This window comes from Patagioenas fasciata, chromosome 6 (assembly GCF_037038585.1).
Source record: "Patagioenas fasciata isolate bPatFas1 chromosome 6, bPatFas1.hap1, whole genome shotgun sequence".
Lineage (NCBI taxonomy): Eukaryota > Metazoa > Chordata > Aves > Columbiformes > Columbidae > Patagioenas > Patagioenas fasciata.
Window position 1 is genome coordinate 7,063,310 of NC_092525.1, and position 24,129 is coordinate 7,087,438.

A 24,129-nucleotide genomic window follows, 5' to 3' on the forward strand; every position below is an offset into this window, starting at 1 on the left:
CACGGATGCCTAGAGCTCAGTCCGCCCACCCCTGACTCTGCAGCTCCGGGCAGAGCAGCTCCGAGCCAAACACGCACACGTGCAGACCGAAGTTCCACAGCACGTTACAGACAACACCACTACAACAGCACCAAAAATGCTCAACAACAAGAAGAACTCCAAGACCAGACCCCACATCGATCAGAAGAACCGGCACAGAGGCAGCAGTGAGGCGAGCAGCCTCTACTGCAACCCCGGAATAAAAAGGAGCCCAACGTCACGGCCCCTTATGAATGGCACTGGCGCAAACACGCAGGGACAGCGCAAGCACAAGAAGCTGCTGCAAGACTCAAAAACTTCAAGATGCTGGGAAGAAGTGCCAGTCCCTGAGACTGGATGGGTAGAGAGCAGAGCTGCCGATGCAGCCCAGAACTACGCCATAAACACAACTGACCAGCGACATCCAAGGCACAAGAACCCTCCACGCTTTCGGCTGCTGATACAAGAAAACCAGCACCCAATTGGCGCTGCGCCAATCGGCACCGGCATTCCAGATCCCGGGATGGCACCCGAGATGCCTGTCGTGCCCCTCGAGCACAACGAGACCCCAGCATCGTCTGACAGGCGCAAGGCAGGCTTCCCGAACTACACGACAACAGACACAGGCTGGAGCTGCCCTGCCCGGCACACCCTGCCATCGCTCTGCAAAGTCCCCAGGGTCTTTTCACCGCCCAAAGGGGACTGTTCCTGGATGGCTCTTTCCCCTATGGGAACTTGAACACCCTCCCTGCGATTCCCAGCCCCTTCCCAGCCCTCGTGTCTCCACTTAGCTTTCAGACGGCCCAGGGACCGAATCCATCTTCGACAGAGCATAACACCACGTGCGCTAACGGGCATCTCCCCGCATCGCCGGGTTCCTCTTCAACATCTACAGTAACACGAGAAAACACACGCTCACCGAGCCGTGCCAGCACACAGTATCGCGGGGTGAACGCCGACCCCTTCCGCAGCACCCACCTCCTGCTAAGTTCCACGGCGTTCCGCTCAGCGTGTGGTACCTCGGGCGCAGTCAGAAACCCGCATCGCTCGTGACGCCTAAGACAGCGAGAAACAAAAGAACCGTAGCGCTTGGAACGAGTCCCCTGCCCCACGCTCCTCCTCGCCCCTACCCCGGCTCACCGCAAACGCTCCTCCAAGTGCAAAGGGCCAAAAAGGAGCCTGCAAAACAAGAAGGAAACGCTGAACCGAGTCACCACGCGACACTGGGCTCCTCAACTCCCACCGCCGCCTCACCTTCTCGGCTGCTGCTGGTCGGCGTGCGGCTTCGCTCCTCCGAGCTCGTCTGCGGCACCTGCAAAAACAAAGGCACCCGCTCGGACGCTGCCCGGAAGCACAGCCTGCCCGCGGACGGGCCCGCCTCCCCCTCCCTTACCTGGGCCGCTCGCCCGCCTGCCCGCCCTTGCTTTGGACTGCCACGCTGTTGACCACAAAGAGGTTCAGCTACCGCCCGTAAAACACAACCTGACTAGGCTCGGGTTACACAAACGGACTTGCACTTCTTTGACTCATTTTAAGCAGAGCCTCTCCTTGGGGAAAAAAAATGCCCACTCTGACCTCCCGAACACTAGGGAGCCGTGGGGAAACCAGTGAAAGCCAAGACCGACAGCAGCAACGTCAAGTGGAATTTCGCTCCAATTCTGATGGTGCACTTGAAAGCCTCTCTCTGTCCTACCAATGACTGGTCCCTTGTAGGAAGGACAAACTTTCTTACCTGAACAGCCTAAATTGAAGACGCCCGCCCCTCCGGCAACCTGATTGGCTGCCTACGCATATCAACTGCCACTCTCCCGGTCTAGCAGCGCTCCGCCCCTCCAGCCCTCCCGAGCGATCCGATTGGCCCGCTCTGCATCCTCACTCGCCTTCTCGCCGCCCTGCCGGGACCACCCCACCCTTTGCCCGCGCGGCTTCCAACTGCCGCGTTTAAAAGGAAACAACAAACCGCGCTCCTTTGCTTGACGCTGAGAAGCGGGGCGGATGCTTACCCACGGCAGAAAAAACCCTTCTATCTTGCATTGCCCTTCGGCATTACAATTGCACAGGTATGAACTCGGTCGGGCTGAGAGGTGAAGCCAGAGACAAAAGAAACCAAAGGAGCCCCATGAGGTGGGAACAATGAACGAGCAAGCGCCGGGCACGCGCGTGCAGAGCGCGTGGACAGTACACTCAGCATATCACGTTATTGCACGGCACATGTTACAAACAATCACATTGTTGCTAGGCACTTGGACAGGGCAGCTTTGGTATAAAGCCAGCCCCGGCCGACAACAACGGGAACTCTGAGAATATCGCATCGGTGCGTCGGGTTCCGTCGCTCGCATGGTAAAGCAACGATTCGGTCCAACAGCAATAGCTGAGTCTGGGGTCTTCGTGATTCTCAGCGGATCCTTTCCACGGACCTCAGACAGGTCTTCACTTTGTGCAGTTGGAGATACTGTTTTCAGTCATATTAACAATGTGGTCGCCTAAAAAGAAAAAAGAAATTGTTAACATGCTCAGTGAAAAAACAGCACGCTACAGAAAACATTAGTCACCAATGCTCTTGGCTGTGAACGGTAAAACACCAGTGAAGAGCCTGCCCGCCCTCCTACCCATGGCAACTCCATTCCAGATGATGGCAACAACCTCTGCATACACAATTTAGTATATATGAACAAATTAACCACGGATGCCTAGAGCTCAGTCCGCCCACCCCTGACTCTGCAGCTCCGGGCAGAGCAGGTCCGAGCCAAACACGCACACGTGCAGACCGAAGTTCCACAGCACGTTACAGACAACATCACTACAACAGCACCAAAAATGCTCAACAACAAGAAGAACTCCAAGACCAGACCCCACATCGATCAGAAGAACCGGCACAGAGGCAGCAGTGAGGCGAGCAGCCTCTACTGCAACCCCGGAATAAAAAGGAGCCCAACGTCACGGCCCCTTATGAATGGCACTGGCGCAAACACGCAGGGACAGCGCAAGCACAAGAAGCTGCTGCAAGACTCAAAAACTTCAAGATGCTGGGAAGAAGTGCCAGTCCCTGAGACTGGATGGGTAGAGAGCAGAGCTGCCGATGCAGCCCAGAACTACGCCATAAACACAACTGACCAGCGACATCCAAGGCACAAGAACCGTCCACGCTTTCGGCTGCTGATACAAGAAAACCAGCACCCAATTGGCGCTGCGCCAATCGGCACCGGCATTCCAGATCCCGGGATGGCACCCGAGATGCCTGTCGTGCCCCTCGAGCACAACGAGACCCCAGCATCGTCTGACAGGCGCAAGGCAGGCTTCCCGAACTACACGACAACAGACACAGGCTGGAGCTGCCCTGCCCGGCACACCCTGCCATCGCTCTGCAAAGTCCCCAGGGTCTTTTCACCGCCCAAAGGGGACTGTTCCTGGATGGCTCTTTCCCCTATGGGAACTTGAACACCCTCCCTGCGATTCCCAGCCCCTTCCCAGCCCTCGTGTCTCCACTTAGCTTTCAGACGGCCCAGGGACCGAATCCATCTTCGACAGAGCATAACACCACGTGCGCTAACGGGCATCTCCCCGCATCGCCGGGTTCCTCCTCAACATCTACAGTAACACGAGCAAACACACGCTCACCGAGCCGTGCCAGCACACAGTATCGCGGGGTGAACGCCGACCCCTTCCGCAGCACCCACCTCCTGCTAAGTTCCACGGCGTTCCGCTCAGCGTGTGGTACCTCGGGCGCAGTCAGAAACCCGCATCGCTCGTGACGCCTAAGACAGCGAGAAACAAAAGAACCGTAGCGCTTGGAACGAGTCCCCTGCCCCACGCTCCTCCCCGCCCCTACCCCGGCTCACCGCAAACGCTCCTCCAAGTGCAAAGGGCCAAAAAGGAGCCTGCAAAACAAGAAGGAAACGCTGAACCGAGTCACCACGCGACACTGGGCTCCTCAACTCCCACCGCCGCCTCACCTTCTCGGCTGCTGCTGGTCGGCGTGCGGCTTCGCTCCTCCGAGCTCGTCTGCGGCACCTGCAAAAACAAAGGCACCCGCTCGGACGCTGCCCGGAAGCACAGCCTGCCCGCGGACGGGCCCGCCTCCCCCTCCCTTACCTGGGCCGCTCGCCCGCCTGCCCGCCCTTGCTTTGGACTGCCACGCTGTTGACCACAAAGAGGTTCAGCTACCGCCCGTAAAACACAACCTGACTAGGCTCGGGTTACACAAACGGACTTGCACTTCTTTGACTCATTTTAAGCAGAGCCTCTCCTTGGGGAAAAAAAATGCCCACTCTGAGCTCCCGAACACTAGGGAGCCGTGGGGAAACCAGTGAAAGCCAAGACCGACAGCAGCAACGTCAAGTGGAATTTCGCTCCAATTCTGATGGTGCACTTGAAAGCCTCTCTCTGTCCTACCAATGACTGGTCCCTTGTAGGAAGGACAAACTTTCTTACCTGAACAGCCTAAATTGAAGACGCCCGCCCCTCCGGCAACCTGATTGGCTGCCTACGCACATCAACTGCCACTCTCCCGGTCTAGCAGCGCTCCGCCCCTCCAGCCCTCCCGAGCGATCCGATTGGCCCGCTCTGCATCCTCACTCGCCTTCTCGCCGCCCTGCCGGGACCACCCCACCCTTTGCCCGCGCGGCTTCCAACTGCCGCGTTTAAAAGGAAACAACAAACCGCGCTCCTTTGCTTGACGCTGAAAAGCTGGGCGGATGCTTACCCACGGCAGAAAAAACCCTTCTATCTTGCATTGCCCTTCGGCATTACAATTGCACAGGTATGAACTCAGTCGGGCTGAGAGGTGAAGCCAGAGACAAAAGAAACCAAAGGAGCCCCATGAGGTGGGAACAATGAACGAGCAAGCGCCGGGCACGCGCGTGCAGAGCGCGTGGACAGTACACTCAGCATATCACGTTATTGCACGGCACATGTTACAAACAATCACATTGTTGCTAGGCACTTGGACAGGGCAGCTTTGGTATAAAGCCAGCCCCGGCCGACAACAACGGGAACTCTGAGAATATCGCATCGGTGCGTCGGGTTCCGTCGCTCGCATGGTAAAGCAACGATTCGGTCCAACAGCAATAGCTGAGTCTGGGGTCTTCGTGATTCTCAGCGGATCCTTTCCACGGACCTCAGACAGGTCTTCACTTTGTGCAGTTGGAGATACTGTTTTCAGTCATATTAACAATGTGGTCGCCTAAAAAGAAAAAAGAAATTGTTAACATGCTCAGTGAAAAAACAGCACGCTACAGAAAACATTAGTCACCAATGCTCTTGGCTGTGAACGGTAAAACACCAGTGAAGAGCCTGCCCGCCCTCCTACCCATGGCAACTCCATTCCAGATGATGGCAACAACCTCTGCATACACAATTTAGTATATATGAACAAATTAACCACGGATGCCTAGAGCTCAGTCCGCCCACCCCTGACTCTGCAGCTCCGGGCAGAGCAGCTCCGAGCCAAACACGCACACGTGCAGACCGAAGTTCCACAGCACGTTACAGACAACACCACTACAACAGCACCAAAAATGCTCAACAACAAGAAGAACTCCAAGACCAGACCCCACATCGATCAGAAGAACCGGCACAGAGGCAGCAGTGAGGCGAGCAGCCTCTACTGCAACCCCGGAATAAAAAGGAGCCCAACGTCACGGCCCCTTATGAATGGCACTGGCGCAAACACGCAGGGACAGCGCAAGCACAAGAAGCTGCTGCAAGACTCAAAAACTTCAAGATGCTGGGAAGAAGTGCCAGTCCCTGAGACTGGATGGGTAGAGAGCAGAGCTGCCGATGCAGCCCAGAACTACGCCATAAACACAACTGACCAGCGACATCCAAGGCACAAGAACCGTCCACGCTTTCGGCTGCTGATACAAGAAAACCAGCACCCAATTGGCGCTGCGCCAATCGGCACCGGCATTCCAGATCCCGGGATGGCACCCGAGATGCCTGTCGTGCCCCTCGAGCACAACGAGACCCCAGCATCGTCTGACAGGCGCAAGGCAGGCTTCCCGAACTACACGACAACAGACACAGGCTGGAGCTGCCCTGCCCGGCACACCCTGCCATCGCTCTGCAAAGTCCCCAGGGTCTTTTCACCGCCCAAAGGGGACTGTTCCTGGATGGCTCTTTCCCCTATGGGAACTTGAACACCCTCCCTGCGATTCCCAGCCCCTTCCCAGCCCTCGTGTCTCCACTTAGCTTTCAGACGGCCCAGGGACCGAATCCATCTTCGACAGAGCATAACACCACGTGCGCTAACGGGCATCTCCCCGCATCGCCGGGTTCCTCCTCAACATCTACAGTAACACGAGCAAACACACGCTCACCGAGCCGTGCCAGCACACAGTATCGCGGGGTGAACGCCGACCCCTTCCGCAGCACCCACCTCCTGCTAAGTTCCACGGCGTTCCGCTCAGCGTGTGGTACCTCGGGCGCAGTCAGAAACCCGCATCGCTCGTGACGCCTAAGACAGCGAGAAACAAAAGAACCGTAGCGCTTGGAACGAGTCCCCTGCCCCACGCTCCTCCCCGCCCCTACCCCGGCTCACCGCAAACGCTCCTCCAAGTGCAAAGGGCCAAAAAGGAGCCTGCAAAACAAGAAGGAAACGCTGAACCGAGTCACCACGCGACACTGGGCTCCTCAACTCCCACCGCCGCCTCACCTTCTCGGCTGCTGCTGGTCGGCGTGCGGCTTCGCTCCTCCGAGCTCGTCTGCGGCACCTGCAAAAACAAAGGCACCCGCTCGGACGCTGCCCGGAAGCACAGCCTGCCCGCGGACGGGCCCGCCTCCCCCTCCCTTACCTGGGCCGCTCGCCCGCCTGCCCGCCCTTGCTTTGGACTGCCACGCTGTTGACCACAAAGAGGTTCAGCTACCGCCCGTAAAACACAACCTGACTAGGCTCGGGTTACACAAACGGACTTGCACTTCTTTGACTCATTTTAAGCAGAGCCTCTCCTTGGGGAAAAAAAATGCCCACTCTGACCTCCCGAACACTAGGGAGCCGTGGGGAAACCAGTGAAAGCCAAGACCGACAGCAGCAACGTCAAGTGGAATTTCGCTCCAATTCTGATGGTGCACTTGAAAGCCTCTCTCTGTCCTACCAATGACTGGTCCCTTGTAGGAAGGACAAACTTTCTTACCTGAACAGCCTAAATTGAAGACGCCCGCCCCTCCGGCAACCTGATTGGCTGCCTACGCACATCAACTGCCACTCTCCCAGTCTAGCAGCGCTCCGCCCCTCCAGCCCTCCCGAGCGATCCGATTGGCCCGCTCTGCATCCTTACTCGCCTTCTCGCCGCCCTGCCGGGACCACCCCACCCTTTGCCCGCGCGGCTTCCAACTGCCGCGTTTAAAAGGAAACAACAAACCGCGCTCCTTTGCTTGACGCTGAGAAGCGGGGCGGATGCTTACCCACGGCAGAAAAAACCCTTCTATCTTGCATTGCCCTTCGGCATTACAATTGCACAGGTATGAACTCAGTCGGGCTGAGAGGTGAAGCCAGAGACAAAAGAAACCAAAGGAGCCCCATGAGGTGGGAACAATGAACGAGCAAGCGCCGGGCACGCGCGTGCAGAGCGCGTGGACAGTACACTCAGCATATCACGTTATTGCACGGCACATGTTACAAACAATCACATTGTTGCTAGGCACTTGGACAGGGCAGCTTTGGTATAAAGCCAGCCCCGGCCGACAACAACGGGAACTCTGAGAATATCGCATCGGTGCGTCGGGTTCCGTCGCTCGCATGGTAAAGCAACGATTCGGTCCAACAACAATAGCTGAGTCTGGGGTCTTCGTGATTCTCAGCGGATCCTTTCCACGGACCTCAGACAGGTCTTCACTTTGTGCAGTTGGAGATACTGTTTTCAGTCATATTAACAATGTGGTCGCCTAAAAAGAAAAAAGAAATTGTTAACATGCTCAGTGAAAAAACAGCACGCTACAGAAAACATTAGTCACCAATGCTCTTGGCTGTGAACGGTAAAACACCAGTGAAGAGACTGCCCGCCCTCCTACCCATGGCAACTCCATTCCAGATGATGGCAACAACCTCTGCATACACAATTTAGTATATATGAACAAATTAACCACGGATGCCTAGAGCTCAGTCCGCCCACCCCTGACTCTGCAGCTCCGGGCAGAGCAGCTCCGAGCCAAACACGCACACGTGCAGACCGAAGTTCCACAGCACGTTACAGACAACACCACTACAACAGCACCAAAAATGCTCAACAACAAGAAGAACTCCAAGACCAGACCCCACATCGATCAGAAGAACCGGCACAGAGGCAGCAGTGAGGCGAGCAGCCTCTACTGCAACCCCGGAATAAAAAGGAGCCCAACGTCACGGCCCCTTATGAATGGCACTGGCGCAAACACGCAGGGACAGCGCAAGCACAAGAAGCTGCTGCAAGACTCAAAACTTCAAGATGCTGGGAAGAAGTGCCAGTCCCTGAGACTGGATGGGTAGAGAGCAGAGCTGCCGATGCAGCCCAGAACTACGCCATAAACACAACTGACCAGCGACATCCAAGGCACAAGAACCCTCCACGCTTTCGGCTGCTGATACAAGAAAACCAGCACCCAATTGGCGCTGCGCCAATCGGCACCGGCATTCCAGATCCCGGGATGGCACCCGAGATGCCTGTCGTGCCCCTCGAGCACAACGAGACCCCAGCATCGTCTGACAGGCGCAAGGCAGGCTTCCCGAACTACACGACAACAGACACAGGCTGGAGCTGCCCTGCCCGGCACACCCTGCCATCGCTCTGCAAAGTCCCCAGGGTCTTTTCACCGCCCAAAGGGGACTGTTCCTGGATGGCTCTTTCCCCTATGGGAACTTGAACACCCTCCCTGCGATTCCCAGCCCCTTCCCAGCCCTCGTGTCTCCACTTAGCTTTCAGACGGCCCAGGGACCGAATCCATCTTCGACAGAGCATAACACCACGTGTGCTAACGGGCATCTCCCCGCATCGCCGGGTTCCTCCTCAACATCTACAGTAACACGAGAAAACACACGCTCACCGAGCCGTGCCAGCACACAGTATCGCGGGGTGAACGCCGACCCCTTCCGCAGCACCCACCTCCTGCTAAGTTCCACGGCGTTCCGCTCAGCGTGTGGTACCTCGGGCGCAGTCAGAAACCCGCATCGCTCGTGACGCCTAAGACAGCGAGAAACAAAAGAACCGTAGCGCTTGGAACGAGTCCCCTGCCCCACGCTCCTCCCCGCCCCTACCCCGGCTCACCGCAAACGCTCCTCCAAGTGCAAAGGGCCAAAAAGGAGCCTGCAAAACAAGAAGGAAACGCTGAACCGAGTCACCACGCGACACTGGGCTCCTCAACTCCCACCGCCGCCTCACCTTCTCGGCTGCTGCTGGTCGGCGTGCGGCTTCGCTCCTCCGAGCTCGTCTGCGGCACCTGCAAAAACAAAGGCACCCGCTCGGACGCTGCCCAGAAGCACAGCCTGCCCGCGGACGGGCCCGCCTCCCCCTCCCTTACCTGGGCCGCTCGCCCGCCTGCCCGCCCTTGCTTTGGACTGCCACGCTGTTGACCACAACGAGGTTCAGTAACCGCCCGTAAAACACAACCTGACTAGGCTTGGGTTACACAAACGGACTTGCACTTCTTTGACTCATTTTAAGCAGAGCCTCTCCTTGGGGAAAAAAAATGCCCACTCTGAGCTCCCGAACACTAGGGAGCCGTGGGGAAACCAGTGAAAGCCAAGACCGACAGCAGCAACGTCAAGTGGAATTTTGCTCCAATTCTGATGGTGCACTTAAAAGCCTCTCTCTGTCCTACCAATGACTGGTCCCTTGTAGGAAGGACAAACTTTCTTACCTGAACAGCCTAAATTGAAGACGCCCGCCCCTCCGGCAACCTGATTGGCTGCCTACGCACATCAACTGCCACTCTCCCGGTCTAGCAGCGCTCCGCCCCTCCAGCCCTCCCGAGCGATCCGATTGGCCCGCTCTGCATCCTCACTCGCCTTCTCGCCGCCCTGCCGGGACCGCCCCGCCCTTTGCCCACGCGGCTTCCAACTGCCGCGTTTAAAAGGAAACAACAAACCGCGCTCCTTTGCTTGACGCTGAAAAGCGGGGCGGATGCTTACCCACGGCAGAAAAAACCCTTCTATCTTGCATTGCCCTTCGGCATTACAATTGCACAGGTATGAACTCGGTCGGGCTGAGAGGTGAAGCCAGAGACAAAAGAAACCAAAGGAGCCCCATGAGGTGGGAACAATGAACGAGCAAGCGCCGGGCACGCGCGTGCAGAGCGCGTGCAGAGCGCGTGGACAGTACACGCAGCATATCACGTTATTGCACGGCACATGTTACAAACAATCACATTGTTGCTAGGCACTTGGACAGGGCAGCTTTGGTATAAAGCCAGCCCCGGCCGACAACAACGGGAACTCTGCGAACATCGCATTGGTGCGTCGGGTTCCGTCGCTCGCATGGTAAAGCAACGATTCGGTCCAACGGCAATAGCTGAGTCTGGGGTCTTCGTGATTCTCAGCGGATCCTTTCCACGGACCTCAGACAGGTCTTCACTTTGTGCAGTTGGAGATACTGTTTTCAGTCATATTAACAATGTGGTTGCCTAAAAAGAAAAAAGAAATTGTTAACATGCTCAGTGAAAAAACAGCACGCTACAGAAAACATTAGTCACCAATGCTCTTGGCTGTGAACGGTAAAACACCAGTGAAGAGCCTGCCCGCCCTCCTACCCATGGCAACTCCATTCCAGATGATGGCAACAACCTCTGCATACACAATTTAGTATATATGAACAAATTAACCACGGATGCCTAGAGCTCAGTCCGCCCACCCCTGACTCTGCAGCTCCGGGCAGAGCAGGTCCGAGCCAAACACGCACACGTGCAGACCGAAGTTCCACAGCACGTTACAGACAACATCACTACAACAGCACCAAAAATGCTCAACAACAAGAAGAACTCCAAGACCAGACCCCACATCGATCAGAAGAACCGGCACAGAGGCAGCAGTGAGGCGAGCAGCCTCTACTGCAACCCCGGAATAAAAAGGAGCCCAACGTCACGGCCCCTTATGAATGGCACTGGCGCAAACACGCAGGGACAGCGCAAGCACAAGAAGCTGCTGCAAGACTCAAAAACTTCAAGATGCTGGGAAGAAGTGCCAGTCCCTGAGACTGGATGGGTAGAGAGCAGAGCTGCCGATGCAGCCCAGAACTACGCCATAAACACAACTGACCAGCGACATCCAAGGCACAAGAACCGTCCACGCTTTCGGCTGCTGATACAAGAAAACCAGCACCCAATTGGCGCTGCGCCAATCGGCACCGGCATTCCAGATCCCGGGATGGCACCCGAGATGCCTGTCGTGCCCCTCGAGCACAACGAGACCCCAGCATCGTCTGACAGGCGCAAGGCAGGCTTCCCGAACTACACGACAACAGACACAGGCTGGAGCTGCCCTGCCCGGCACACCCTGCCATCGCTCTGCAAAGTCCCCAGGGTCTTTTCACCGCCCAAAGGGGACTGTTCCTGGATGGCTCTTTCCCCTATGGGAACTTGAACACCCTCCCTGCGATTCCCAGCCCCTTCCCAGCCCTCGTGTCTCCACTTAGCTTTCAGACGGCCCAGGGACCGAATCCATCTTCGACAGAGCATAACACCACGTGCGCTAACGGGCATCTCCCCGCATCGCCGGGTTCCTCTTCAACATCTACAGTAACACGAGCAAACACACGCTCACCGAGCCGTGCCAGCACACAGTATCGCGGGGTGAACGCCGACCCCTTCCGCAGCACCCACCTCCTGCTAAGTTCCACGGCGTTCCGCTCAGCGTGTGCTGCCTCGGGCGCAGTCAGAAACCCGCATCGCTCGTGACGCCTAAGACAGCGAGAAACAAAAGAACCGTAGCGCTTGGAACGAGTCCCCTGCCCCACGCTCCTCCTCGCCCCTACCCTGGCTCACCGCAAACGCTCCTCCAAGTGCAAAGGGCCAAAAAGGAGCCTGCAAAACAAGAAGGAAACGCTGAACCGAGTCACCACGCGACACTGGGCTCCTCAACTCCCACCGCCGCCTCACCTTCTCGGCTGCTGCTGGTCGGCGTGTGGCTTCGCTCCTCCGAGCTCGTCTGCGGCACCTGCAAAAACAAAGGCACCCGCTCGGACGCTGCCCGGAAGCACAGCCTGCCCGCGGACGGGCCCGCCTCCCCCTCCCTTACCTGGGCCGCTCGCCCGCCTGCCCGCCCTTGCTTTGGACTGCCATGCTGTTGACCACAAAGAGGTTCAGCTACCGCCCGTAAAACACAACCTGACTAGGCTTGGGTTACACAAACGGACTTGCACTTCTTTGACTCATTTTAAGCAGAGCCTCTCCTTGGGGAAAAAAAATGCCCACTCTGACCTCCCGAACACTAGGGAGCCGTGGGGAAACCAGTGAAAGCCAAGACCGACAGCAGCAACGTCAAGTGGAATTTCGCTCCAATTCTGATGGTGCACTTGAAAGCCTCTCTCTGTCCTACCAATGACTGGTCCCTTGTAGGAAGAACAAACTTTCTTACCTGAACAGCCTAAATTGAAGACGCCCGCCCCCCCGGCAACCTGATTGGCTGCCTGCGCACATCAACTGCCACTCTCCCGGTCTAGCAGCGCTCCGCCCCTCCAGCCCTCCCGAGCGATCCGATTGGCCCGCTCTGCATCCTCACTCGCCTTCTCGCCGCCCTGCCGGGACCGCCCCACCCTTTGCCCGCGCGGCTTCCAACAGCCGCGTTTAAAAGGAAACAACAAACCGCGCTCCTTTGCTTGACGCTGAAAAGCGGGGCGGATGCTTACCCACGGCAGAAAAAACCCTTCTATCTTGCATTGCCCTTCGGCATTACAATTGCACAGGTATGAACTCGGTCGGGCTGAGAGGTGAAGCCAGAGACAAAAGAAACCAAAGGAGCCCCATGAGGTGGGAACAATGAACGAGCAAGCGCCGGGCACGCGCGTGCAGAGCGCGTGGACAGTACACGCAGCATATCACGTTATTGCACGGCACATGTTACAAACAATCACATTGTTGCTAGGCACTTGGACAGGGCAGCTTTGGTATAAAGTCAGCCCCGGCCGACAACAACGGGAACTCTGCGAACATCGCATTGGTGCGTGGGGTTCCGTCGCTCGCATGGTAAAGCAACGATTCGGTCCAACAGCAATAGCTGAGTCTGGGGTCTTCGTGATTCTCAGCGGATCCTTTCCACGGACCTCAGACAGGTCTTCACTTTGTGCAGCTGGAGATACTGTTTTCAGTCATATTAACAATGTGGTCGCCTAAAAAGAAAAAAGAAATTGTTAACATGCTCAGTGAAAAAACAGCACGCTACAGAAAACATTAGTCACCAATGCTCTTGGCTGTGAACGGTAAAACACCAGTGAAGAGCCTGCCCGCCCTCCTACCCATGGCAACTCCATTCCAGATGATGGCAACAACCTCTGCATACACAATTTAGTATATATGAACAAATTAACCACGGATGCCTAGAGCTCAGTCCGCCCACCCCTGACTCTGCAGCTCCGGGCAGAGCAGCTCCGAGCCAAACACGCACACGTGCAGACCGAAGTTCCACAGCACGTTACAGACAACATCACTACAACAGCACCAAAAATGCTCAACAACAAGAAGAACTCCAAGACCAGACCCCAAATCGATCAGAAGAACCGGCACAGAGGCAGCAGTGAGGCGAGCAGCCTCTACTGCAACCCCGGAATAAAAAGGAGCCCAACGTCACGGCCCCTTATGAATGGCACTGGCGCAAACACGCAGGGACAGCGCAAGCACAAGAAGCTGCTGCAAGACTCAAAAACTTCAAGATGCTGGGAAGAAGTGCCAGTCCCTGAGACTGGATGGGTAGAGAGCAGAGCTGCCGATGCAGCCCAGAACTACGCCATAAACACAACTGACCAGCGACATCCAAGGCACAAGAACCGTCCACGCTTTCGGCTGCTGATACAAGAAAACCAGCACCCAATTGGCGCTGCGCCAATCGGCACCGGCATTCCAGATCCCGGGATGGCACCCGAGATGCCTGTCGTGCCCCTCGAGCACAACGAGACCCCAGCATCGTCTGACAGGCGCAAGGCAGGCTTCCCGAACTACACGACAACAGACACAGGCTGGAGCTGCCCTGCCCGGCACACCCTGCCATCGCTCTGCAAAGTCCCCAGGGTCTTTTCACCGCCCAAAGGGGACTGTTCCTGGATGGCTCTTTCCCCTATGGGAACTTGAACACCCTCCCTGCGATTCCCAGCCCCTTCCCAGCCCTCGTGTCTCCACTTAGCTTTCAGACGGCCCAGGGACCGAATCCATCTTCGACAGAGCATAACACCACGTGCGCTAACGGGCATCTCCCCGCATCGCCGGGTTCCTCTTCAACATCTACAGTAACACGAGAAAACACACGCTCACCGAGCCGTGCCAGCACACAGTATCGCGGGGTGAACGCCGACCCCTTCCGCAGCACCCACCTCCTGCTAAGTTCCACGGCGTTCCGCTCAGCGTGTGGTGCCTCGGGCGCAGTCAGAAACCCGCATCGCTCGTGACGCCTAAGACAGCGAGAAACAAAAGAACCGTAGCGCTTGGAACGAGTCCCCGGCCCCACGCTCCTCCTCGCCCCTACCCCGGCTCACCGCAAACGCTCCTCCAAGTGCAAAGGGCCAAAAAGGAGCCTGCAAAACAAGAAGGAAACGCTGAACCGAGTCACCACGCGACACTGGGCTCCTCAACTCCTACCGCCGCCTCACCTTCTCGGCTGCTGCTGGTCGGCGTGCGGCTTCGCTCCTCCGAGCTCGTCTGCGGCACCTGCAAAAACAAAGGCACCCTCTCGGACGCTGCCCGGAAGCACAGCCTGCCCGCGGACGGGCCCGCCTCCCCCTCCCTTACCTGGGCCGCTCGCCCGCCTGCCCGCCCTTGCTTTGGACTGCCACGCTGTTGACCACAAAGAGGTTCAGCTACCGCCCGTAAAACACAACCTGACTAGGCTTGGGTTACACAAACGGACTTGCACTTCTTTGACTCATTTTAAGCAGAGCCTCTCCTTGGGGAAAAAAAATGCCCACTCTGACCTCCCGAACACTAGGGAGCCGTGGGGAAACCAGTGAAAGCCAAGACCGACAGCAGCAACGTCAAGTGGAATTTTGCGCCAATTCTGATGGTGCACTTAAAAGCCTCTCTCTGTCCTACCAATGACTGGTCCCTTGTAGGAAGGACAAACTTTCTTACCTGAACAGCCTAAATTGAAGACGCCCGCCCCTCCGGCAACCTGATTGGCTGCCTGCGCACATCAACTGCCACTCTCCCCGCCTATCAGCGCTCCGCCCCTCCAGCCCTCCCGAGCGATCCGATTGGCCCGCTCTGCATCCTCACTCGCCTTCTCGCCGCCCTGCCGGGACCGCCCCACCCTTTGCCCGCGCGGCTTCCAACTGCCGCGTTTAAAAGGAAACAACAAACCGCGCTCCTTTGCTTGACGCTGAGAAGCGGGGCGGATGCTTACCCACGGCAGAAAAAACCCTTCTATCTTGCATTGCCCTTCGGCATTACAATTGCACAGGTATGAACTCGGTCGGGCTGAGAGGTGAAGCCAGAGACAAAAGAAACCAAAGGAGCCCCATGAGGTGGGAACAATGAACGAGCAAGCGCCGGGCACGCGCGTGCAGAGCGCGTGGACAGTACACTCAGCATATCACGTTATTGCACGGCACATGTTACAAACAATCACATTGTTGCTAGGCACTTGGACAGGGCAGCTTTGGTATAAAGCCAGCCCCGGCCGACAACAACGGGAACTCTGAGAATATCGCATCGGTGCGTCGGGTTCCGTCGCTCGCATGGTAAAGCAGCGATTCGGTCCAACGGCAATAGCTGAGTCTGGGGTCTTCGTGATTCTCAGCGGATCCTTTCCACGGACCTCAGACAGGTCTTCACTTTGTGCAGTTGGAGATACTGTTTTCAGTCATATTAACAATGTGGTCGCCTAAAAAGAAAAAAGAAATTGTTAACATGCTCAGTGAAAAAACAGCACGCTACAGAAAACATTAGTCACCAATGCTCTTGGCTGTGAACGGTAAAACACCAGTGAAGAGCCTGCCCGCCCTCCTACCCATGGCAACTCCATTCCAGATGATGGCAACAACCTCTGCATACACAATTTAGTATATATGAACAAATTAACCACGGATGCCTAGAGCTCAGTCCGCCCACCCCTGACTCTGCAGCTCCGGGCAGAGCAGCTCCGAGCCAAACACGCACACGTGCAGACCGAAGTTCCACAGCACGTTACAGACAACACCACTACAACAGCACCAAAAATGCTCAACAACAAGAACAACTCCAAGACCAGACCCCACATCGATCAGAAGAACCGGCACAGAGGCAGCAGTGAGGCGAGCAGCCTCTACTGCAACCCCGGAATAAAAAGGAGCCCAACGTCACGGCCCCTTATGAATGGCACTGGCGCAAACACGCAGGGACAGCGCAAGCACAAGAAGCTGCTGCAAGACTCAAAAACTTCAAGATGCTGGGAAGAAGTGCCAGTCCCTGAGACTGGATGGGTAGAGAGCAGAGCTGCCGATGCAGCCCAGAACTACGCCATAAACACAACTGACCAGCGACATCCAAGGCACAAGAACCGTCCACGCTTTCGGCTGCTGATACAAGAAAACCAGCACCCAATTGGCGCTGCGCCAATCGGCACCGGCATTCCAGATCCCGGGATGGCACCCGAGATGCCTGTCGTGCCCCTCGAGCACAACGAGACCCCAGCATCGTCTGACAGGCGCAAGGCAGGCTTCCCGAACTACACGACAACAGACACAGGCTGGAGCTGCCCTGCCCGGCACACCCTGCCATCGCTCTGCAAAGTCCCCAGGGTCTTTTCACCGCCCAAAGGGGACTGTTCCTGGATGGCTCTTTCCCCTATGGGAACTTGAACACCCTCCCTGCGATTCCCAGCCCCTTCCCAGCCCTCGTGTCTCCACTTAGCTTTCAGACGGCCCAGGGACCGAATCCATCTTCGACAGAGCATAACACCACGTGCGCTAACGGGCATCTCCCCGCATCGCCGGGTTCCTCCTCAACATCTACAGTAACACGAGCAAACACACGCTCACCGAGCCGTGCCAGCACACAGTATCGCGGGGTGAACGCCGACCCCTTCCGCAGCACCCACCTCCTGCTAAGTTCCACGGCGTTCCGCTCAGCGTGTGGTACCTCGGGCGCAGTCAGAAACCCGCATCGCTCGTGACGCCTAAGACAGCGAGAAACAAAAGAACCGTAGCGCTTGGAACGAGTCCCCTGCCCCACGCTCCTCCCCGCCCCTACCCCGGCTCACCGCAAACGCTCCTCCAAGTGCAAAGGGCCAAAAAGGAGCCTGCAAAACAAGAAGGAAACGCTGAACCGAGTCACCACGCGACACTGGGCTCCTCAACTCCCACCGCCGCCTCACCTTCTCGGCTGCTGCTGGTCGGCGTGCGGCTTCGCTCCTCCGAGCTCGTCTGCGGCACCTGCAAAAACAAAGGCACCCGCTCGGACGCTGCCCGGAAGCACAGCCTGCCCGCGGACGGGCCCGCCTCCCCCTCCCTTACCTGGGCCGCTCGCCCGCCTGCCCGCCCTTGCTTTGGACTGCCACGCTGTTGACCACAAAGAGGTTCAGCTACCGCCCGTAAAACACAACCTGACTAGGCTCGGGTTACACAAACGGACTTGCACTTCTTTGACTCATTTTAAGCAGAGCCTCTCCTTGGGGAAAAAAAATGCCCACTCTGAGCTCCCGAACACTAGGGAGCCGTGGGGAAACCAGTGAAAGCCAAGACCGACAGCAGCAACGTCAAGTGGAATTTCGCTCCAATTCTGATGGTGCACTTGAAAGCCTCTCTCTGTCCTACCAATGACTGGTCCCTTGTAGGAAGGACAAACTTTCTTACCTGAACAGCCTAAATTGAAGACGCCCGCCCCTCCGGCAACCTGATTGGCTGCCTACGCATATCAACTGCCACTCTCCCGGTCTAGCAGCGCTCCGCCCCTCCAGCCCTCCCGAGCGATCCGATTGGCCCGCTCTGCATCCTCACTCGCCTTCTCGCCGCCCTGCCGGGACCACCCCACCCTTTGCCCGCGCGGCTTCCAACTGCCGCGTTTAAAAGGAAACAACAAACCGCGCTCCTTTGCTTGACGCTGAGAAGCGGGGCGGATGCTTACCCACGGCAGAAAAAACCCTTCTATCTTGCATTGCCCTTCGGCATTACAATTGCACAGGTATGAACTCGGTCGGGCTGAGAGGTGAAGCCAGAGACAAAAGAAACCAAAGGAGCCCCATGAGGTGGGAACAATGAACGAGCAAGCGCCGGGCACGCGCGTGCAGAGCGCGTGCAGAGCGCGTGGACAGTACACGCAGCATATCACGTTATTGCACGGCACATGTTACAAACAATCACATTGTTGCTAGGCACTTGGACAGGGCAGCTTTGGTATAAAGCCAGCCCCGGCCGACAACAACGGGAACTCTGAGAATATCGCATCGGTGCGTCGGGTTCCGTCGCTCGCATGGTAAAGCAACGATTCGGTCCAACGGCAATAGCTGAGTCTGGGGTCTTCGTGATTCTCAGCGGATCCTTTCCACGGACCTCAGACAGGTCTTCACTTTGTGCAGTTGGAGATACTGTTTTCAGTCATATTAACAATGTGGTCGCCTAAAAAGAAAAAAGAAATTGTTAACATGCTCAGTGAAAAAACAGCACGCTACAGAAAACATTAGTCACCAATGCTCTTGGCTGTGAACGGTAAAACACCAGTGAAGAGACTGCCCGCCCTCCTACCCATGGCAACTCCATTCCAGATGATGGCAACAACCTCTGCATACACAATTTAGTATATATGAACAAATTAACCACGGATGCCTAGAGCTCAGTCCGCCCACCCCTGACTCTGCAGCTCCGGGCAGAGCAGCTCCGAGCCAAACACGCACACGTGCAGACCGAAGTTCCACAGCACGTTACAGACAACACCACTACAACAGCACCAAAAATGCTCAACAACAAGAACAACTCCAAGACCAGACCCCACATCGATCAGAAGAACCGGCACAGAGGCAGCCCTGAGGCGAGCAGCCTCTACTGCAACCCCGGAATAAAAAGGAGCCCAACGTCACGGCCCCTTATGAATGGCACTGGCGCAAACACGCAGGGACAGCGCAAGCACAAGAAGCTGCTGCAAGACTCAAAAACTTCAAGATGCTGGGAAGAAGTGCCAGTCCCTGAGACTGGATGGGTAGAGAGCAGAGCTGCCGATGCAGCCCAGAACTACGCCATAAACACAACTGACCAGCGACATCCAAGGCACAAGAACCGTCCACGCTTTCGGCTGCTGATACAAGAAAACCAGCACCCAATTGGCGCTGAGCCAGTCGGCACCGGCATTCCAGATCCCGGGATGGCACCCGAGATGCCTGTCGTGCCCCTCGAGCACAACGAGACCCCAGCATCGTCTGACAGGCGCAAGGCAGGCTTCCCGAACTACACGACAACAGACACAGGCTGGAGCTGCCCTGCCCGGCACACCCTGCCATCGCTCTGCAAAGTCCCCTGGGTCTTTTCACCGCCCAAAGGGGACTGTTCCTGGATGGCTCTTTCCCCTATGGGAACTTGAACACCCTCCCTGCGATTCCCAGCCCCTTCCCAGCCCTCGTGTCTCCACTTAGCTTTCAGACGGCCCAGGGACCGAATCCATCTTCGACAGAGCATAACACCACGTGCGCTAACGGGCATCTCCCCGCATCGCCGGGTTCCTCTTCAACACCTACAGTAACACGAGAAAACACACGCTCACCGAGCCGTGCCAGCACACAGTATCGCGGGGTGAACGCCGACCCCTTCCGCAGCACCCACCTCCTGCTAAGTTCCACGGCGTTCCGCTCAGCGTGTGGTACCTCGGGCGCAGTCAGAAACCCGCATCGCTCGTGACGCCTAAGACAGCGAGAAACAAAAGAACCGTAGCGCTTGGAACGAGTCCCCGGCCCCACGCTCCTCCTCGCCCCTACCCCGGCTCACCGCAAACGCTCCTCCAACTGCAAAGGGCCAAAAAGGAGCCTGCAAAACAAGAAGGAAACGCTGAACCGAGTCACCACGCGACACTGGGCTCCTCAACTCCCACCGCCGCCTCACCTTCTCGGCTGCTGCTGGTCGGCGTGCGGCTTCGCTCCTCCGAGCTCGTCTGCGGCACCTGCAAAAACAAAGGCACCCGCTCGGACGCTGCCCGGAAGCACAGCCTGCCCGCGGACGGGCCCGCCTCCCCCTCCCTTACCTGGGCCGCTCGCCCGCCTGCCCGCCCTTGCTTTGGACTGCCACGCTGTTGACCACAAAGAGGTTCAGCTACCGCCCGTAAAACACAACCTGACTAGGCTCGGGTTACACAAACGGACTTGCACTTCTTTGACTCATTTTAAGCAGAGCCTCTCCTTGGGGAAAAAAAATGCCCACTCTGACCTCCCGAACACTAGGGAGCCGTGGGGAAACCAGTGAAAGCCAAGACCGACAGCAGCAACGTCAAGTGGAATTTCGCTCCAATTCTGATGGTGCACTTGAAAGCCTCTCTCTGTCCTACCAATGACTGGTCCCTTGTAGGAAGGACAAACTTTCTTACCTGAACAGCCTAAATTGAAGACGCCCGCCCCTCCGGCAACCTGATTGGCTGCCTACGCATATCAACTGCCACTCTCCCGGTCTAGCAGCGCTCCGCCCCTCCAGCCCTCCCGAGCGATCCGATTGGCCCGCTCTGCATCCTCACTCGCCTTCTCGCCGCCCTGCCGGGACCACCCCACCCTTTGCCCGCGCGGCTTCCAACTGCCGCGTTTAAAAGGAAACAACAAACCGCGCTCCTTTGCTTGACGCTGAGAAGCGGGGCGGATGCTTACCCACGGCAGAAAAAACCCTTCTATCTTGCATTGCCCTTCGGCATTACAATTGCACAGGTATGAACTCGGTCGGGCTGAGAGGTGAAGCCAGAGACAAAAGAAACCAAAGGAGCCCCATGAGGTGGGAACAATGAACGAGCAAGCGCCGGGCACGCGCGTGCAGAGCGCGTGGACAGTACACTCAGCATATCACGTTATTGCACGGCACATGTTACAAACAATCACATTGTGGCTAGGCACTTGGACAGGGCAGCTTTGGTATAAAGCCAGCCCCGGCCGACAACAACGGGAACTCTGAGAATATCGCATCGGTGCGTCGGGTTCCGTCGCTCGCATGGTAAAGCAACGATTCGGTCCAACGGCAATAGCTGAGTCTGGGGTCTTCGTGATTCTCAGCGGATCCTTTCCACGGACCTCAGACAGGTCTTCACTTTGTGCAGTTGGAGATACTGTTTTCAGTCATATTAACAATGTGGTCGCCTAAAAAGAAAAAAGAAATTGTTAACATGCTCAGTGAAAAAACAGCACGCTACAGAAAACATTAGTCACCAATGCTCTTGGCTGTGAACGGTAAAACACCAGTGAAGAGACTGCCCGCCCTCCTACCCATGGCAACTCCATTCCAGATGATGGCAACAACCTCTGCATACACAATTTAGTATATATGAACAAATTAACCACGGATGCCTAGAGCTCAGTCCGCCCACCCCTGACTCTGCAGCTCCGGGCAGAGCAGCTCCGAGCCAAACACGCACACGTGCAGACCGAAGTTCCACAGCACGTTACAGACAACACCACTACAACAGCACCAAAAATGCTCAACAACAAGAACAACTCCAAGACCAGACCCCACATCGATCAGAAGAACCGGCACAGAGGCAGCAGTGAGGCGAGCAGCCTCTACTGCAACCCCGGAATAAAAAGGAGCCCAACGTCACGGCCCCTTATGAATGGCACTGGCGCAAACACGCAGGGACAGCGCAAGCACAAGAAGCTGCTGCAAGACTCAAAAACTTCAAGATGCTGGGAAGAAGTGCCAGTCCCTGAGACTGGATGGGTAGAGAGCAGAGCTGCCGATGCAGCCCAGAACTACGCCATAAACACAACTGACCAGCGACATCCAAGGCACAAGAACCGTCCACGCTTTCGGCTGCTGATACAAGAAAACCAGCACCCAATTGGCGCTGCGCCAATCGGCACCGGCATTCCAGATCCCGGGATGGCACCCGAGATGCCTGTCGTGCCCCTCGAGCACAACGAGACCCCAGCATCGTCTGACAGGCGCAAGGCAGGCTTCCCGAACTACACGACAACAGACACAGGCTGGAGCTGCCCTGCCCGGCACACCCTGCCATCGCTCTGCAAAGTCCCCAGGGTCTTTTCACCGCCCAAAGGGGACTGTTCCTGGATGGCTCTTTCCCCTATGGGAACTTGAACACCCTCCCTGCGATTCCCAGCCCCTTCCCAGCCCTCGTGTCTCCACTTAGCTTTCAAACGGCCCAGGGACCGAATCCATCTTCGACAGAGCATAACACCACGTGCGCTAACGGGCATCTCCCCGCATCGCCGGGTTCCTCCTCAACATCTACAGTAACACGAGAAAACACACGCTCACCGAGCCGTGCCAGCACACAGTATCGCGGGGTGAACGCCGACCCCTTCCGCAGCACCCACCTCCTGCTAAGTTCCACGGCGTTCCGCTCAGCGTGTGGTGCCTCGGGCGCAGTCAGAAACCCGCATCGCTCGTGACGCCTAAGACAGTGAGAAACAAAAGAACCGTAGCGCTTGGAACGAGTCCCCGGCCCCACGCTCCTCCTCGCCCCTACCCCGGCTCACCGCAAACGCTCCTCCAAGTGCAAAGGGCCAAAAAGGAGCCTGCAAAACAAGAAGGAAACGCTGAACCGAGTCACCACGCGACACTGGGCTCCTCAACTCCCACCGCCGCCTCACCTTCTCGGCTGCTGCTGGTCGGCGTGCGGCTTCGCTCCTCCGAGCTCGTCTGCGGCACCTGCAAAAACAAAGGCACCCGCTCGGACGCTGCCCGGAAGCACAGCCTGCCCGCGGACGGGCCCGCCTCCCCCTCCCTTACCTGGGCCGCTCGCCCGCCTGCCCGCCCTTGCTTTGGACTGCCACGCTGTTGACCACAAAGAGGTTCAGCTACCGCCCGTAAAACACAACCTGACTAGGCTTGGGTTACACAAACGGACTTGCACTTCTTTGACTCATTTTAAGCAGAGCCTCTCCTTGGGGAAAAAAAATGCCCACTCTGACCTCCCGAACACTAGGGAGCCGTGGGGAAACCAGTGAAAGCCAAGACCGACAGCAGCAACGTCAAGTGGAATTTCGCGCCAATTCTGATGGTGCACTTAAAAGCCTCTCTCTGTCCTACCAATGACTGGTCCCTTGTAGGAAGGACAAACTTTCTTACCTGAACAGCCTAAATTGAAGACGCCCGCCCCTCCGGCAACCTCATTGGCTGCCTGCGCACATCAACTGCCACTCTCCCCGCCTATCAGCGCTCCGCCCCTCCAGCCCTCCCGAGCGATCCGATTGGCCCGCTCTGCATCCTCACTCGCCTTCTCGCCGCCCTGCCGGGACCACCCCACCCTTTGCCCGCGCGGCTTCCAACTGCCGCGTTTAAAAGGAAACAACAAACCGCGCTCCTTTGCTTGACGCTGAAAAGCGGGGCGGATGCTTACCCACGGCAGAAAAAACCCTTCTATCTTGCATTGCCCTTCGGCATTACAATTGCACAGGTATGAACTCGGTCGGGCTGAGAGGTGAAGCCAGAGACAAAAGAAACCAAAGGAGCCCCATGAGGTGGGAACAATGAACGAGCAAGCGCCGGGCACGCGCGTGCAGAGCGCGTGGACAGTACACTCAGCATATCACGTTATTGCACGGCACATGTTACAAACAATCACATTGTTGCTAGGCACTTGGACAGGGCAGCTTTGGTATAAAGCCAGCCCCGGCCGACAACAACGGGAACTCTGAGAATATCGCATCGGTGCGTCGGGTTCCGTCGCTCGCATGGTAAAGCAACGATTCGGTCCAACAACAATAGCTGAGTCTGGGGTCTTCGTGATTCTCAGCGGATCCTTTCCACGGACCTCAGACAGGTCTTCACTTTGTGCAGTTGGAGATACTGTTTTCAGTCATATTAACAATGTGGTCGCCTAAAAAGAAAAAAG